Below are 20,000 nucleotides of genomic sequence, written 5' to 3'. Positions count from 1 at the left end.
GCTGGTGATGTCTGCTGAATGTCCTCCTTTGTGTAGAGGAATAATGTGTGATATTTTTTCTAGAGAGAGGAAACATAGGATTCCGTGGTTAACATCTATAAGGACTGAGACTGGATAGGCAATGCTCTTGGCTGCTATTTAAAGGTACTTACGCTGAAGGTCATCAGTTGAAGTAGAGCATGATTTGAGTCTGTTTAAGATTAGTTTTAAATAAGATGTGGGCACAAGTTTGAAGGTGAAAGTAGATGTGGCGATATGTGGCTATTGGACAGAGTTGGGATTAGATGCTGGGGAATCCTTGGTTAGAGATGCTATACTTTCTATGAAATAAGAGTTGAATTTTACTGAAGTTTCAAATGGTGAGCAAGATTTCTTTGATGGCTGACTAGAATCTTTTAGGGATATGTTTACTATTGTCAAGTTCCCCTTCAAGAAACACATTACATCGAATGACATTTGATGACCTTTATTAAATTTCCATAAACATAAATGGTAATCAATATTCAATCCTTTCAACCAAACATGATACAGATGAAATAACATCCATGTAAAGTTATCTTAGGACAGGACTGTGTAAACCTGCTCATCCTGATCAGTAAGCAGCTTCCATACCTCCACTCACCTACTTATGAAGCAGCGTACCCACTCACTTCCATTACCATTTATAGGTACTTATCAAGCAGCATGCCCGCTCACTTTAATTACCATTTATTGGTACTTATCAAGCAGCGTACCCGCTCACTTCCATTAACAATTATTGGTACTTATCAAGCAGCGTACCCACTCATTTTCGTAACCATTTATTGCATTATACCATCAATCCAATAAGCAGCTTCACCTGCTTGCTTATATACTTATCAAGCAGCGTAACCACTCACTTTCATTACCATTTATTGCATTATACCATCAACCATATAAGCAGCTTCCTCCGCTTACTTATGTACTCAAGCAGCGTAACCACTCACTTTCCTTTTCAAACTTATTGAATTGACCATCCAGCACCAGAGAGGGAAAAGAAGAGGGCAAGCCTGCCCCTCTTCTCCACCCTGCCCAAACTAAACATAACTGTATCCCCATTAATAAAAGAGGGAGGGAGGGTAGGTAGCAAGTTCATGCCAAAATGTGACTCCTATTCCAGCTACACTTGCCTAACATCCTCTAAGCTCCTCCTTACCCCTACCTCACTTCCTCTTAAACCTCATCCATTCCTATTTAACCCTATCCTCCCTTATCCTACTACTCTAACTAACCCCCCACCTTGAAGATGTCCCTAGACAAAATGGTCTGTTCCAAACCTCATTTGTCCAGGTCCCCTTCAAGAAACACATTACACCGAATGACATTTGATGACCTTTATTAAATTTCCATAAAAATAAATGTCAATTGATATTGATTCATTTCAACCAAACATGATACAGGTGAAATAACATCCATGTAAAATTATCTTGGGACAGGACTGTGTAAACCTGTTCATCCTGACCAGTGAGCAACGTCCATACCTTCACTCACTTACTTATGAAGCAGCATACCTGCTCACTTCCATTACCATTTATAGGTACTTATCAAGCAACATGCCCGCTCACTTTCATTACCATTTATTGCATTATACCATCTATCCAATAAGCAGCTTCACCCGCTTGCTTATATACTTATCAAGCAGCATAACCACTCACTTTCATTACCATTTATTGCATTATACCATCAACCAAATAAGCAGCTTCCTCTGCTTACTTGTGTACTCAAGCAGTGTACCTGCTCACTTTCCTTTTCAAACTTATTGAATTGACCATCCAGCACCAGAGGGGGAACAGAAGAGGGCAAGCCTGCACCTCTTCTCTGCCCACCAGCCTGACTAGGCTGTTCACCCTCTCTGTGGCACACTTCCAACAAGCTAAAAACCCTTATGGTATCTGGTCAAACATCATTCCGTTTACGCCATCCCCACTAACCAAGGTGGGTAGAGTTCATTCCTAAAACCCTATCACATAACAAAATAAACAGTTACCAAAACAACTGTAAACAAAACACTGACCCTTCACCTATGCTAAGATAACCTAGCATTGCACTGCACATGAGCTAAATAATCCTCACTTCATGACAAATGGCAGCACTGCAATGACTTCAAGGGCATTATAAAACCACTCAGAGTGAACTACATGCCATCATGCCACATTGCAACCCCATTTACCACCCAATCCAGTAATAACCAAATGAGCTGTCCTTAATGCCAGGACACTAATAATTCTAATGACTCCCCATCACTACCAACCAAATTAGTATAATTAAACTCGCATTGTCTAGCAATCCCGCCATCACACTAACTATCTGTTACAAGCAATAAAACAGCTCAAAAGTCATCATGGTGTACTAGCAACTCAACAAAACAAGCCATACTGTTCTGTTATTAAACCCAATTGCATGCCATACCAATGAGATCTCTTGAACGCAGGTGCAATATCAATCCAGACATTAAACCAACTAGCCTTTATAACATGAAATGATTAAACAACCATCATGGCATTGTTCAAACATAATCAGCCCTGTAAGTTCCATATTGGCAACTGGAAACAAACCATAATCCCCCAACAACCCCAATGAACCTCCTACACCAGCTAACATAAACACCAAAAGTAAAATAAATACTCCATGTCCCCTCAATAATCCTCCCTCACGCAAACCACTGACTCAAGTCTCCAGCTTATAAACCTTATCACATACATAGCCAAAGTGACAAATAGCCAAACGACTGAAAATAAACCCTTAATCCCTCCCTGATGTTAACCCACTGCCCCCTAAAACCAGACAAGAGCAATCGCCAACTAACCTTAACAGCAGCCCTATCATAGAGCAAGAACCTTCCTGTCATCCCCCCAACTATCCAATATGAGAGCAGCACCTAAGAACCATCCTTGCCCTTGCTGGCCCTCACCTTTCTATAATGACTAACCACAGCCATAACAAATGCTGCAAATACACCCCCAAACCCCACACCTATAAATGTATAATAAAAAATACAAATCCCTATAACTCATACTATCCATCTGTTGCAAGGGTGTATCAAAAGACTTAAGCCACAAGCAACAAAACTGATAAACTACATCAGCTGTTAACCCTACCAAAGTAACCCACTCAAACTGGCGAAAATAAATATGTCCTACATCTGCAAGAAATCACCACTACCCAAACTGTAATGTGCCTTAATGACCATTGAATAAAATTATCTACTACCCTATAGGCTCTCCATCACTCAAAACATCCCAATACAAAAGCCATTACCTTTCAAGTCCATTTCCATCAGGGCATTGACTGTTACTCACTCAACACTCCATATGTGACCTCAATGTGCTCACCCAAGTGATCAGGACTTCCATTTAAACATGCAGCCAAATTCTAACATGCAGCAAAACCATTCTCACTATGACGACCATCTAGCGTATGTGCTCTATATATATTCCTGTACAAATATATCCAATATTAAGTAACTAGCAACTTAGCAGCATGGAAGGAAAACCCAGGAGTACCCGGTGAAACCCACACAAAAGCAAGGAGGGCACGCAAAGCCCACACAACTGGCTCCTGGCTGAGAATCGAACTAGAGAACCTCTAGCTGTAAAATGACATGAACCGCTGCACCACTGCATCCCATGATGTTTAAATAATAGAACTCTCAATTCTGCCATGTATTGTACATTATCCTGTATCACAAATCAAACAAGGTCATAAAACATTAATACTTATTCTAGAGTAAACAAAAAGTTGCTTGTGCTTCATCATTCTGGAAAGTCATGAGTTTCTTCTTCTTCTGGATGACTTTCATTGCCTTTACACCTATCCATTTCTGATTACTCACTCAATGACCCTACCGCTTAATCAACACCAAAGCATGATCATCTGACATCTCACTGTATCTCACCACTGTAACTCGGCACACCATCATCTACAAAGAAAAAGATAAAATTAAACCCTCTAATAGGAACGAGAATGCTCCACCTTATACCCACCTATTCCAAACTACCACCACAACGTTCCAAAATACATAACACATTCCAAGACATCTTCAAGGGCAACCTGTACTGCCAACCCGGGAAGGAATGTGCCACCGACATTCCCATCTGTGACAAAGCAGCCATAACTGAAGCAATGCTTCCTATGACCCTATCAAATACCCAAGATAAATATAACTACTGGTGGAATATATTAAAAGTAAACCTAATCTGAAGGGACCTATCCCTAACCACAAACCAGGTAACTTTGCAATTCCAGTCCACGAAAGCTGTTGAACATGATACACTTAAAGAAATCCCAATCCCTCAGAGCCACACACTCCAGGGATATAAACCTTGTCATTACCATGAACAAAACATGCTGGAGGGATAGGTTCCTGACCCAGAGACTCCTCAGACTCTGGAATAGACTGCCCAGACATGTCAAACAGAGTGCCTCTTTGGCCTCTTCAAAGGAATCTTGATGATTGAATGGGAGATAGGAAATTCACCCCATGGATCACGTCAGTTGCTCTGCTAGACAGGGGTCCAGGGAAGCAAATACTATGAAAGGAAAAGTGCTTCGCCCTACTGACAACAGCCCTGCCTAAAACCACATACACAATGGAACCTCCCTTTCCACCAAACGTACCAAGCACTACTCTTATGGCATATATATGCCAACACAATAGGATTTGCTCTAACATACCCCCCGAAAGATTCAAAGTCCGAAACTTAAATGCACCTCACTGTCCAGTGCCTAGCTCTCAGCCTTCCATTTCCAAAATGAGAAACTCTAGCATGTGAATAGTGGAACAAATAGGAAAAATGAGTAACACATACTAACGGCTTACTAACAACTTCAGCTAGGAAGGTCAAAGGATGGTTAAAATGTACTGGTTTTACTTCTAACAAGGATCTGTTAATGAATTAATACAAGCCACAACAATCCCGAAGGTTTCTCATTTGTACCATTGCTCCTGCCCATCACTCCGGTAACTTGCGGACCCCCCCCACCCCATGCACTAATGTCTAGTTTTTTTTTTTTCTTTTTTCCCCTTTTTTTTGAGGCAAAATAATGAGACATACCCTGCGTAATCCTCCCCATACTCCTCAATCCCTTACAGCCAGAAATCTGGACAAAGTCATAAATAAAAGTGGGACAAAAGATCAAAATAGGGACACTTTTAAATATTGTTCCTACAAACTTAGAAAGTTGATAGAATAAAAGGTTTTGTATTAGCATGAATTTTCTGAAGCGTATGAAGTCTGAACCTCAGTTGTCTGTCATTATTTTCTAACTTCAGTCTGTAATGGTTTGCCCCTTATTTGCCAAAAAAAAAAAGAAAAAACACAATTTTATGAAAACGGACCAAAAATATGAGGCAAAAAATTTTTATTTATTTATTTTATTTTACATTTGTTAACCGGGCTAGTCTAGCTGGATATATGTCCATTTTCAGTAGAGGCCCGAGGAGAAAAGCTCCACTCATACTATATTTCAATGGGACAATTTACAGAGTACATAATTAAGTACAAAGTGAATTATCATTTAGTAACATGAATAAACAAAAAATAAATATACATGAAGTATCTAAGGAACATATTATAAAAAAAAAAAAAAATTGTTGTTCAGTAAAAAGCATTACAAAAATTGTTGTTCAGTATAAAGCATTATGAAAAATTAGGATTAGCAAGAAGATTTCAAAAGAAATAAGAAGAAGAGAAGTAAAACAGGAGATAAGAAGGGAATAAAAAGGAGGAAGAGGGAAAGAAGAAATAGTCTGGAGAGGAGAAGGGTAAGAATGTGTATAAGAGGACAGGGGAGAGAGAAAGGAGGAGTAGGTAAGAGCATGAGAGGATAGTAACAGGGCAATAAGAAGTAGGAATAAGTATATTTACTAAGTAAAGTGTAGAGTTCTAGTGGTGGAGGGGAAAGAAGAAATTAGTCAGGAGTCCAACAGGAACAGAGCCAGTGCTTTTGGAAATACAGTTTGATTTTTAGTTTGAACAGAGGTAAGGAGGAGGTTAGAGTGATATCAGTGGGTAGCTGATTCCATATCCTTCCTATAGTATTAGTGAAAAGAGAGTCACCAGCTAGGTTATGGGACTTTACTGATTTAGTCATGAGTTTGGAAGAAGATCGAAGGGAGGTAAGATTATTGTAAGGGATTAAGAGTTGAGAAAGTATAGGGGTGTTATAAGGTTGATAGAGTATCTTGTGAGCAATGGTAAGTTGTGAGATCAAAAGACAGTTTTGTAGCTCAAGCCAGCCTAGGAGTTTTAGGTTGTGACAGTGGTGTGTTTTGAAAGGGTTGCTGGTGGCAAATCGGGCAATGCTATTATAACAAGTTGCAAGTTTATTTAGGTTGGCCTTCTTAAGGTTAGTGAAGATTGGTGAGGCGTAGAAGAGAGTAGATATAAGATGGGAGTGGGCAATAGTAGCTCTGGTAGAAGGTGTGAGAAAAGGTTTGATTCGGTATAATGATCCTATTTTTTTATTAACAGTTTTGATGGTGTTATTGATGTGTTGATCAAAAGTCAGATTGTTGTCGATGGTAATTCCTAGCAGTTTAGTTGTTGTGTCAGGAGAAATAACAGTAGTGTCATTAGACAAAATGTTGAAGTTTAATGGGGAGGCTCGAGTGGTAGGAGTGAAAAGGAGAAGTTTTGTTTTTTTAGCATTAAGGAGGAGGTATTGTCTAGTAAACCAAGTTTCTACAGTGTTAAAGGTAGTTTGAGTTAGAGACAGTAGTTCTGTGGGGGTGGATGCTGAGCAAATGATTGTTGAGTCGTCAGCATATTGGATGCAGGTAGCTTGAGGGATGACTGTGTTGAGATCGTTTATGTATAGGGAGAAGAGAAGTGGACCTAGGATAGAGCCCTGTGGAACTCCAATTGAAACAGGCAATAGAGAAGATGCAACTTACCCCTTCTGGACATTCTGTGAAAATCTGTACAGTTGAGAGGCATGAGTCCCTCCCCCATGGCCATTAGCACCATACATGCATGTATCACTCAAGTCTCTAAGAACATTTGCTATAACACGAATGTGATCACCGATGATCCTCCTACCCAAAGTTCAAGACAAGCATGTGACCTGTTGCCGTACTTAACAGCAGGAATAAACGGGGAACAGATGGGGAGCGTTGCTGTTGTGCTACTCAATAGCATGAATAATTGGCAGACAAACAGAGAAAAGCGTTGCCCATGGGAACTGAGAAAGTTGACAGAATAATAAATCTTGAAGCAGCCTAAATTACTGAAAGGGTAGGAAGCCCAAAACTGCAATGTCTGACTTTTTTTTTTGAAGGGAAAGTTGACAGAATAATGGGTCTCACCTTAGCATGGATCTTAAACTTTGCCACTTATTTGTCTGCAAACCCTGTATGGTGAACAGGCATGGCGCTTCTTAGTAAAAGGATCAAGATATAAGGCACAAATCCGCACAATTTATGAAACTCGGCTGACAATGAATGCCGCACTATGCATGCGCAGCAGAAGCTGTTACTACTCTTCACTTGAAGCCCGTGAAAAACTGAATTGATAAGTCAATAAAAGGAGTCAAATCTATTGTTTATGGTGGGGTTACATTTTTATTGGCCTGAATGCCTTAATAAAACTTGAAAAATGTAAGAAATCAGTGACATTTAGAAGCCAAAAGGGGTAAGTTGCATATTTCCTATGAGCATGTTTTATAGGAGGTTTATGGTATTTGTACAGTGAGCATGCTACAGATCCAGGTGACTTGAAGAGGGGCAGCTCTTTTCATAAAATAAACACCTCAGGCTGCATCAAACGACTCTGTTACCTGTAACAGCCAGAAATACAGAAGCACAGGATGCAGAAAAGACGTGTTGGACACCTGAAATGACAGGATGAATCTGACCAGATTCTGCAACTTGTCAAATTAAAACCACACCTTCAAAACCCAACAGAAACAATCCAGAGTGATGCCAAAACAACTGTAGCCTGATCTCTGCTCCAATCTCCGCACCGCCACTGCCCTGGTCCCCCACACCACACCGAGTGCCACAATGCCTCCCCCAAGGACAACCAGACAACCAAGCTGCAAAGCTGAAAACATCGCAGCAATTCCACACAACCCACTACAAGCCTAGTAAGTTACTGGAATGACAAATCCTGCTTTCAGTGTCACCAGTTCTGGTCAGGCAAGACAACAATTCAGTATATTCATCAGCAATCCTTTCTTACCAGTGTGATAGTGTCACAGCAGCCAAGAACTCTCTTTTTCCGGGCAACACTCTGACCCAAATACTTTCCTATTGTCAAACCAAGCCTCCATGTGAAACAGAGCAAAATTAAAGCTGAAAACGACTATAACACAGAACCACCAGGACGAACCAAACTATCCTCACCAATGACGTCACTTAAGAGAAACCTCCATAAAAGGCACTCCAGTCAAACCAGAAATGAAAAACTCCGAAAAACTTCAGCAGACGCTGTCACTGGAAAGCAAGCACTCTGTCATTCGAAACCATGACTCCATTCATACACATATTTAACCACCATCATTACTACCTTCCCACCCTCAATAATAACCAAGTAACCAACTTATGCAAGGTATCTGAAAACAGCAAAAGAAAGTGAAAAAAAATCAAACATTGCTCTCAACCTCAGTTGTAATTAAGCATTTTGCCTACTAAAATTAATCTATTATGCCAACTTTACTTAAAGGCCTCACCCTACTGCCAACGAAGCCCACTGCAAAAGTTACCATCAAGGCAGACACAAGGAAAGCCCGCGAAGCAGAGAACCACCAAGGAAAGCAATAAAAGCAATAGGAAAAGCCTGTAAAACTGTGAGCCAATGGAACTGTAGGAAGGCATGTCCATTAATGTCCTGTCCATAACTCCCGATAGTAAAGAAACAGGATTGTATTTTTTTTGACAGAGACAAAGGCAGCGAAGGGAAATATTTAAAGTACTAAGTACCTATTTAACCTCCTACACTAGCGGCCCCCCACAGAGCCCACTGTAATCTCCATGAAGCGCACCTCCCACCGTATTCAGTTTTACCTTATTTCAAGCCTGAACTTCACGTAGCTACAGCAATAAACCCCCTTGGCAATTAACTGCAATAAGCTTAATACCATAAAGTACCAATTCTCACCCAATTTTTTTTTTTTTTTATATATATGACTACTGTACTCACCTCAAATCTGCCAAAATTCTTCATATCACTATTAACCCCAAGTTCTACCTGGCTATCAAGGCTCCTACAGGTCATCTCGGATGTAGTCCTGCTCTATAGCAAGTTCATGCCAAAATGTGACTCCTATTCTAGTTACACTTGCCTAACATCCTTTAAGCCCCTCCCTAACCCTACTTCACTTCCTCCCAAACCTCATCAATTCCTAGTTAACCCTATCCTCCCAAATCCTACTACTCTAACTAACCCCCCACCTTGAAGATGTCCCTGGACAAAATGGCCTGTTCCAAACCTCATTTGTTCGGAATGTTGTTATAGTATATTTTTTACTTCATTTATTTGTTTTTAGTACAGTTATGTAGCATTAATGTTGCGTTGTTGTTGTGTCTTTCAGCTTTTCCCGGTTAGGGGTCACCACAGTGAAACTCCCGTCCGCTAATGATTGGCAGTAGATTTTTATGTGCTGGCTTGCCGGGCCTAATGCATAGCCTTCAACGAAGGAACGCCCATTCACGCATGTCGCCACACAGAAGACGCTCTAACTGAGAATTGAACGGGCAACGTCTAACTGTGAGGCGACAACACTACCGCAGCACCACCAAGTTATGTAGCATTAATAAGTTTTTATTTTTCTTAATATTTCCACACTTTTTTTCTATTCTGCATTGGCATTCTACTCATTTTGGATTCTTTTTTTTAGTTTCTTTTTTCTAGGAGGTGCAAGACTCTTTAATATGTTTAGGAAAGTTATACTGAGTACATGTACAGCATCATCAATGGGTAGGATTTTTAGGATGTTCTGGGTAATCGCTGATAGGGTAGTAATAAACATTTCTGAGTTAAACTTGTAAAGGTTATGGGTTGTTTTATGAACATGCTGTTTAAGTGGATGCGTGAGATGTCTGGTTGTATAGACTGGGACATGATTACTGAGACAGACAGACACTGTACTTATGATGCAGTATTTGCTAGGGTCTGATACTAGGATCCAGTCTAATAGAGGATTTGATGTCTTGCTAATTGTGTGAAACTGTACAACTTCATGCTACTGGCAGGAGAGTTAGAGTTATATCCAACTAATTGATACTGACATTATCTTAAAGAATTGTTATGGATATCCATTGTAGGATATCTTCCAGTGTAGCTGCATTGTCACCAGGATGGATGTAAAGGACAGTAATACATATTTGTTTATTTTCAGGAGAGTAATAATAAACTTTGTTTAATTCAGTTTTGGAATTGGCTTGTTGTTGGAGAAAATGAGGTAGTAAAAATAATAAAGCAATGCCACAACCTTTCTTCTTTATATGGTCATTATGGGTGATATTTTCATTGAGGTGTAATTTCAGATTCATTTATGCTGGGTTTATAAGAACATCAGACTGGCTTGTGCTGAGTAATCTAGGCATGCAGTTCAATAGTTATTTCTTAAGTTTCTAATATTTCGTATGTTTATGAACCAGGATGGGAGTTTCAGGGTTATAGTCAGGGTTCCGAGAGGGCTATGTAGTTCAGAAGAATCAGATTGGAGGAGCGGTATATAAGCGTGGAGGATAAGGGTAATTGGAGATAGGGCAGGTGACAGTTTAGGCTGCTCAGTGAGTTTTCATTGTTTTTTACAGGTTTGGATTCAGTGATATGTCCAGCAATGTAAAGTTTTTTTTTTTTTTTTTTGTTTTAATTTTATAGTCCTATATCTATATCTATGGCTATCTATCTATCTATCTATATATGTATGTATATATGTATATATATGTATATATATATATATATATATATATGTATATATATATATATATATATATATATATATATATATATATATATATAGGGGTCTAGGACTATTCACTGAAAGCACATTTCAGTGAAACACATTTGACTGTCCACAATTCACTGAAACACATTTCAATGAAAGTTATATATGGCCTTTTTCCCACTGTTGTGCGACCCTGGAGTTAGTATATATCGTAAGTGGGGGTGTGGGGGACACTGACCCCCACATTGGGGGGGCATAGCCCCCCCATATATTTTAAATATTTTGAACTATATACATGGATACTTGCAATTCCAATTAATTTCTGAACTTAATATATATCCAATATATGTGGGAGGCTATGCCCCCCACACCCCCTGATGTGGGAGGAGATGCCCCCCACACCCCCCTTACTATATATACTAACTCCAGGGTCGCATAACAGTGGGGAAAAGACCATATATAACTTTCAGTGAAATGTGTTTCAGTAATTTGAGCTTTCAGTGATTTGTGCACAGTCATTTGACTTTCAGAGAAATGTGCTTTCAGTGAATAGTCCTAGACCCATATATATATATATATATATATATATATATATATATATATATATATATATATATATATATATATATATAAAGTTTCAAGACATTGAAGACCATATGGGTGATATCATGTGATTGAAGTTTTGAAACTCTGAACACTTTGCATTGAGATTGCTGTACAGTGCCGCACTCAGGATTTGACGTTTTCCTCACTTTGGTGCAATCTTGAGGTTGGTATATTTAAGTAGAAGGGGTGTGGGGGTAAGTATAACGTGTTTTGTTTAGTTTTTGTGTTTTTTATTTTTATTTCAAAGTTTCAAAACTTCAGTCATATGGTCTTGGCCATATGGTCTTTGAAGTTTTGAAACTTCGATCAACTCATAGGGATAGAGGGGGCGGGGAGGTAGAGATATATATGTAGATATACAAAATAGAATTAAATGATCAAAGTACTGAAAGACTGACTTGCAAAACATCAATCACAATGCATCTAGCATACAAAACACAGAAACTTAGATTAAAAGTGGCACAAACTTATCTCTTCTGATTCTTTATCCCTACAACTAACTTCAGCCGTACTTTATCGGAATCATTGTAGTGTTATAGGTTCATAGGTGTGTACTAGGCTAATGACCCTGGAGCCTTTACAAGACTAGCCCATAGGATTACCCTGGCATCATGCCACCCGACCTTAGTTCCCAGTTCCCCTGTCGAGTAAAGCCACTGGAATGATCCCTGGGGTGAATTTTCTATTTCCCATCCACTCATCAAGATTTCTAAGGTGCTCTGCTTGACATGTATGGAAAGTCTATTCCATAGCATGGGCAGTCAATAGGTTATGAACCTGTCCCTCCAGCATGTTCTGTTGATTGTGGTAATGAGGTTGAGGTCTTTGGAGTGTGTGGTGCGGTGGGATAGGGATTTCTTTAGATGTAGCATTTCTAACAGAGCTGGGTCAGACATGACTTTGTAAGTCAAACAGAGATCGCATCTAAAAAAGCAATATGTGACAGAGAATAGTTGGAGTTTTTTTGAGTCTGTCCATATAGGACAAATGTTTAAGGCCTAGGATCCTCTTTGTGAGGTACTTTTGCAGCTTCTCCAGTTGTTGCAGATGTTTAGTGAAGTACATGCCAAATGGGGCATTGTACTCAATAATTGGCCTAATGAGAGAAGAGTAGAGGGAGACAATGACCTCTTTCATTCTGGATGCAAAACCCTTAGTAATGAGATGTGCCACATAGAAGAACTTTCTGAGCACAGTGGCAATGTGGTGGTCAAAAGAGAGGTTGCTGTCAACCTGTGATCCTAGATCTCTTATAATGCCTTCTGTGTTCAGTGGACTACAATCTATGTGGGAATTCATGGGAACTGGGTTTTTCCCAAAGGGGATGACAACACATTTTTTAGCATTGAGCTTAAGGCCATGGTTCTGACACTGTCTTTGGTCTCAGTGAGGCCTTTCTTTAGGATGTCAGCATCACTTGGGGAGTTAATAAAAGCGCCCAACTTGCAATCATCTGTGAACTTTGTCAGTCAGAGTCTCTTTGTGTTGTCCTGGGCTTCAGAAAAGTAGAGAACAAACAGGAGAGGACCCAGGAATGAACCCTGTGGGACTCCACTCATGACTTTTCGGCAATCTGACTTGGAGTCAGCTACTTTCACACTGTGGGTTCTACCTGTGAGGCAGTTTGTGATGGAAAGTGTTTTTCTAAAGATGGGTGTAGGGACAGGGTTAGAGGCAGTATATATTTGTCAAATACTTGGCCAAATTGTGTATGTACACAAATCTGAAAAGCACTGTGAGTAAACTTTATATAAAAGCACAGGTTTATTTAGTAGATCCAAATGAAAATCTACAAAAATAAAACCCATTTGCCTTTCCAGAAAGCAAAACAAAACAGCATCTTGAGGTTATCTCCATCATACATGTTCAGTCTTTTATAATCCTTTCAGCAAACAGGCAATTTAAACAATAAAGTCACAGTTATAGGCCCTGTCAGGTCTTCCCTATGATCAGCAGCAACAAAAATGATCTTCACCTGAGTTTTTCGATCTTTTTACTTTGCCTAATTATGATCCTGCATTTGAGGATCTACCTCCCTAAATCTCTGCTGTGTGGATAAGGCCTTTCACACAGTCACTGATAGGCCATTATTCTATATAATATATTCAGTTATGTGTCTTGCGTTCAGGGGAACAAGTTAAAATCTTCTCAGATTTAAAGACATTCTCCAAATTTACATTTACCCACATTTAAAAGATACCCTACATTTTTACACACAGCATGTTATTGTATAAATGTATATAGGCAAATATATATATATGTGTGTGTGTGTGTGTGTGCACACACATATATATATATGTGTGTGTGTGTGTGTGTGTGTGTGTGTGTGTGTGTGTGTGTGTGTATATATATATATATATGTATATATGTGTATATATATGTGTGTATATATATATATATATATATATATATATATATACACACACACACACACACACACACACACACACACACACACACACACACACACACACACACACACACATATACAGGTGTGGTACAGTTACATTAATTATCTTACATTCGAGTTGCAGAATGTTAACTATAGCATAATTCTGTGATATTTCCCTTGCCTTCCAATTGTATGACTGCAGAGTTAGAATATTTAAGTTCCAGGGTAAAAAAAAGTCTTTTGGCTTTTCCCCGTTAGGGGTCGCCACAGCGGAGCACTGGTCGCTCATGATTGGTAGTGGATTTTACGGTGCCGAGTTGCCAGCCCAACACCCAACCTTCAACGAAGGCATGCCCATTTATGCTCGCATCTACCTGCATGTCTTTACCGTCACTCGACCACGGGGAGGACATACAGACTCCACACAGAAGGCACTCCATCTGAGAATCAAATGGGAGAACCTCTTACTATGAGGCAACAATGCTAAACACTGCACCACCGTGGTTTGGGGTGCAAATCCTCTCATGTAAAAAGTGTTGTTTTGAAATATTTTTGTAGTATAGGTATATGATTGTGTTTTAGGGTGTAATAGTAAAAACAGTTTGTATAAGAATTTGCAGGATACTTGTATGTTTTAACTTTGTGGATACTACATTGTGAGAGATTTTATTTTAGGGGTTAATGAAGGACATAGGTTTAAACCTTATTTTTTTTATATGTCTGTAAACTCTGTGTATGTGTTCATCATACATAGGCATAATTGCTGTATGTCTCTGTCTGTCAGAGACAGGGGCCACACCCAATATGAATTTCCTATTTCCCATCCATTGGTTGAGGTTACAGTTAAATAGGGTTAGGGATATACTCTACTTCACATGTATGGAGAGCATGTTCCAGAGCATGCTAATCCTCTGAGACACATACCTGTCTCACCTACATGTTGGATAGGTACACGCTGTAGTGAGCATTGTAGACTATAACTGAAATAATTAGAGATGAACACAGAGGTTGGAAACTCCTTTAGATCTAGATGAAATGCCTTTAGATATCAGCTGTGATAGAAGGATTTTTTGACTACTGATGCTACACGTTGGTCAGAGAAGGAGTTCTTGACCAAGTTGCCAAGATTGGACCACTAAGCCATCTCCTTCAAAATAAAAATTAACTGAGCAACCCCAGTAAACCTAGTAATAGTAATGAACTATTCCAATACAAACTACGTCCTATTAAGTGATAGTTTGTCAAAATTCATTGCCCCTCCCAACCCTGTGTACACAACAACCAAAACATAATTGTTCACAGAGACCCTATACAACCATGTAAATGACTGTATAGGGGCTATTGTATCTAGTAGAAGTAAGCCCAAAATAAAGTCTAAAAACAAACCACACTGGTGGAATCCTAACCTTAATAGGGTATATAACGAAAAATGGCTAAATTCAAGAAGAGAAACTCCCATAAATATAGGAGCTCTCTAACTAAACTAAACATGAAACTAAGAGGACAAATTAAGTCCAGTAAGGCCAATTACATGGTTAGGATAGCCTCACAGGTTAAAGACAACCACAAGGCCTTCTATCTCCAAAACCTCAAAGGCAGCACACATTAGTGTGCCAGACTGGTGGTCACTGGTGCCACTTTCATTTAGCAGAGCGACATAGTGAATTTGCTGGGTGACATATTTAGCTCAGACTTCACCCCTGCTCCCCCTTGCTTCCAACCGTGAAATACTGATTAGTGTAACCCTTCCCACTAATAATAGGGAGCAAGTTCTGACAGCACTTGCTAAGGCCAAAAACACAGCCTCAGTGTGCCGTGACAAAATCCCAGAATGCCCCCTAAGTACCTTGAATATGACTGGATCACTAAGTTAAGCTTGCATGTATTTCCTGGTATAAATGAAGTGATAAGTATTAAACTTATTTTAAAGAATATGAGATGAGAATTAACAATGCAAGTGACTAATTTCTATACGTAGTATAGAAAAATATTAGTAATAATTGAATGTTATTGATTAATTTTAAATGTTAATAATCTTGACAAATGAATTTGTAACATTTTATCATGTGATTTGTGCAAGGTATTTTAAGGGATGCAATATTAAGTATATATATTTCTATATGGCTTGATGAAGCTTTCACGAAAGCTGTTGTAGATAATGATTATTTGTATTAAAGGATTTTATAAGATCAGCCTCTGTGTTACTGCAGCTGACATTTTTGTCGGACAAACCTTGGTGAATGAACGGACATCTGCAAACTCATTCCTACACTAACCTGTTTTGACTTCTGAAATTGGGAGGTACATCATGAGGCTGGATGTTGTAGGGGGTAAATGATCTGTAGACTTATCTATCTTGTAATTCTGGTGATCCCATGATCCTATGAAGGCTTCATCATTTAAGGAGTGTTTAAAAGTTGTATCTGGACAGAACATTGGTGTGTCGAGAAATGCAGCTGGTTCACTTCTCAGCCAGGCTGCTTTCGATGTGGTGTCTATATGTCCCACTTGTGTTTAGTTGTTTTTTTGTCTGAGTGGTCCAGTTTCGTCCCATCTCCATAAGACATTTGATAGGTGAACTGGCATTCTCCAAATTACTCATAGTTCCACATGTAGACTGTGTGTGTGTGTGTGTGTGTGTGTGTGTGTGTGTGTGTGTGTGTGTGTGTGTGTGTGTGTGTGTGAGTGTGTGAGTGTGTGTGTGTGTGTCACAGTGTCCAGAACAAGGTTTGCACCCTTGACCTCACTGGCTGTAAGAGTAGACTCTGTTATCTCTGTGAACCTGTGAAATGGATAAAGCAAGTTATCAGAAAATGGATTGATGGTTCCTACAAACATTCCTTAACCGTGGTAGTAACATATCATATAATAATCTTAATTATTTGTCAATACAGAAATAGGCATGCATACAATGTCATTGTTAGTAATGCTACAAATTTTTTCTAGATTTCCAAATACATTTATTTCTAAATTGCTAATTCAGACTAAGTAGAAAAATGCATTAAACCTAGCCCACCATCTTGTTTCTTTAATGACTAAAAAATCATCAGCAATATATGCACTGGCACACTCTTTCTTATATTGACAATGAAGCATTATATACTTAAGTACATTGGCTTGCACTGTGACAATCATATACGACAAAAACATCCAGGTACAGAGATGCACTGACACACTCTTTCTTATATTGACAATGAAGCATTATATACTTAAGTACATTGGCTTGCACTGTGACAATTATATACGACAAAAACATCCAGGTACAGAGATTCCTGGATTTTGTTAACACAGATTCCCTGGACCAGAGTGTCAATAGACAATGGGTGCAAACATACTGTGTCTGGTCCTCACTAATATGGGTGAGTGCTGCACACACCCAAGTGTAATGTTCTCTGGTAGTGTTGTACCATAAAACAGTCTCCTTTGAAGTAAAAATAAAACCCAGAACCCCAGCTAACACTGGAATTTTCAGGACTTACTCTAAATCGAACTTCCTACTATTTAGTGATAACCTGGTAAAATTTCAAGCCCCCATAAACCCTGAGAATCCTGCTGCCTAAGAGGTACTGTGCACTGAAACTCTATGGAAGTAAGTTAATAGCTGCATAGAGGCAGCTGTTCCCACCAGGACTAAGTACAGAACTAACTCAAAAAATAAGCTACCCTGGAGGAATCACATCACTAAGCCCTATAACAGAAGGAAGACAATCATGGCAAAAATTAGGAGGTGTAGCACCCAGCAGGATAAAAGCACTCTCATCAAACTAAACAAACAATTCAGAAGAAAAATAAAGTCTACCAAAGCCAAATAAGAGGTAACTTGGCTTCCCAGGCAAAGGACAGTTAAAAGGTATTCTTTAGCTATGTCCACAACCTTAAAGGCAATACACAATTGTGTGCAGAGCTAATTGTTAATGGAGCCACCTGTACTGACCCAAACAATATAGTCAACCAATTGACAGACAAATTCAACTCCAACTTTACCCCTATGAAGCCTCTCAACACCCCCTCTTGAAATGCCATCAAATATAACTCAAGCTACTATTAATAGGGAACAGGTCTTCAATGCTCTCTCTCGAAGGCCAAGAACACTGCATTGATAACCGAGTCAATATCCAGGGATGCCTTCTAACTAGCATGAAACATGACCCGCCAGGCCCTCTGGAATTGCTATTAAACTGTAACCAACAAACAGGCTTCATGGCTAATGAATGGAGAACAGAAAAAGTTATCCCTCTGCACAAAGGTAGGCCATCTACAGACCCTGGGAACTATAGACCCATAAGCCTCACTAATCTCATATGCAAAGCCATGGAAAGAATTATAATGGAAATGATCAGTAATTACACGGGAAACCTGCAGATACTGGGTCTAACCCAGTTTGGTTTCATTAAGGGCAGGGCATCCCTATTCAACCTGGTGCACTTTTTTGAGAAGGTTACCAAAGGAGTGGATGAGGGCAAAATGGTTCATACGCCTACCTTGACCTGGCCAAGGCATTTGAGACAATAACCTGACTTGGTCATTGTTGACAAACTCAAGAGGGTAAGCAGAAACCCTTATGTCAGTCGGTGGATAGCCACCTGGCAAACAGATAGGACCCAGGAAGTTAGACTTATAGAGTCTACCTCTACAAAGAGGTCAGTCACAAGCGGAGTCCCTCAAGGATTAGTCCTGGGACTGCACCTTTTTGGTATTTACTTCTCTGAAGTCAAAGTCAATGTCAAGGGCCTCCACCTGACCAAATCTAATGATGATTGCAAATTAGCAGCAGTTATAGAATCCCTCATTGACACTGATGTTCTCCAGGAAGAGCTGACACAGATGAATAACTTATTTCAGAGCCATGGACTAAAACTATCTGTCAAGAAATGCATAATAGTATCTTCTTGGGAAGTCATCCACCCCTGGTAACTATTATATTGACAACACATCCCTAAGAGTCGATCTGGTAGTCAGGCACTTAGGGACATGCATAGACGGTAATCTAGCCTTTGACCATCACTTGTCTACAGTAGTGAGGAAACCATTCTATGTCATGCCACTTATAAACATAGGTATGGCCTCTAGTTCCAAGGAGGTCATTCTTCCACTGTATTCAGCATTTAGCAGACCTATCACTAAGTACAATGCCGCTCTTTAATATGTACCTAAGTCAAGCACATCCAACAATTGAAATGTCCACAGAGGTTCCTCATTAAAAGAATAGGGCTTACTTAAGATGTCCTATGCAGACAACCTCAAAGCCCTATCCCTGCATTCTGTCTCCTACAGGCTGTTGAGGAGAGATCTATGCTTGGCATACAAGCCATTGTCAGACCCTGATGGACCTCCTGCATATCTACAAAAAACAAGCATCACCAGAATTACCTTTTCTAAAGACATTAACCTTATCGGTGATATAAATAGGACCTGCTGGAGAGACAGGTATGTATCCCAGAGACTACCCATTCTGTAGAACAGGCTCCTCATCCATGTGAAGCAGAGTTCCTCCCTAACCCAATTCAGGTGTAACTTGGACAATTAAATTGGGAACAGGAAATTCATCCTGGTTTAACACCTATGTCTCACATGGACACAGACAGCCTGTAAATGGTTCATCTCCCAAGCCCCTGCTTACACTTACCAAGGGTAGCAGAACTTGTCAGAGATTTGAGATACATGGCTAGGCTTAAAAGAGCCCTAGTGGTCATCAGGCTAGTAGACACCTATGAATCTATAATATACTTAAGTAGCACAATTAAATTGTTCAATTTTAATAACACTTACATGTCCTAAAACTTTGCAATGAATTCCATGCCATGAGATCTCCTAAGCATTTATAAAAAAATAAATAAGAGCATTTTTAGTGACAGACTTTTTCAGTTTATACCCATATGGTGAAACGCTATTGATAAACCCCTTAAGTTTTATCCACAAAGGTTTATGTGGTACTCAACTGCTCAACTGTGTGATAAAATTTGAAAATGCATCCTATTGCCTACATTGTTTTATATGCGATGCACATTATTGTATGGAAGGTATGATAGCCACTACATTAAAATGTGTTTTCAGTATGTTATGTTACCAAATGTTTAATATTATAAAGACA

General features: G+C 39.4%; 1 protein-coding gene across 1 annotated transcript in view; it reads left to right on the top strand.

The window, feature by feature from the left end:
* RBFOX3 (RNA binding fox-1 homolog 3) overlaps positions 1-20,000 on the top strand; it is a 3,506,422-nt gene that overhangs the window by 1,793,765 nt on the left and 1,692,657 nt on the right. The gene's annotated exons all lie outside the window — the stretch shown is intronic.

The sequence above is a fragment of the Protopterus annectens genome, chromosome 4.part0 (assembly GCF_019279795.1).
Source record: "Protopterus annectens isolate FY-2018-M chromosome 4.part0, PAN1.0, whole genome shotgun sequence".
Lineage (NCBI taxonomy): Eukaryota > Metazoa > Chordata > Ceratodontiformes > Protopteridae > Protopterus > Protopterus annectens.
This window is presented reverse-complemented; position numbering and strand designations above follow the sequence as displayed.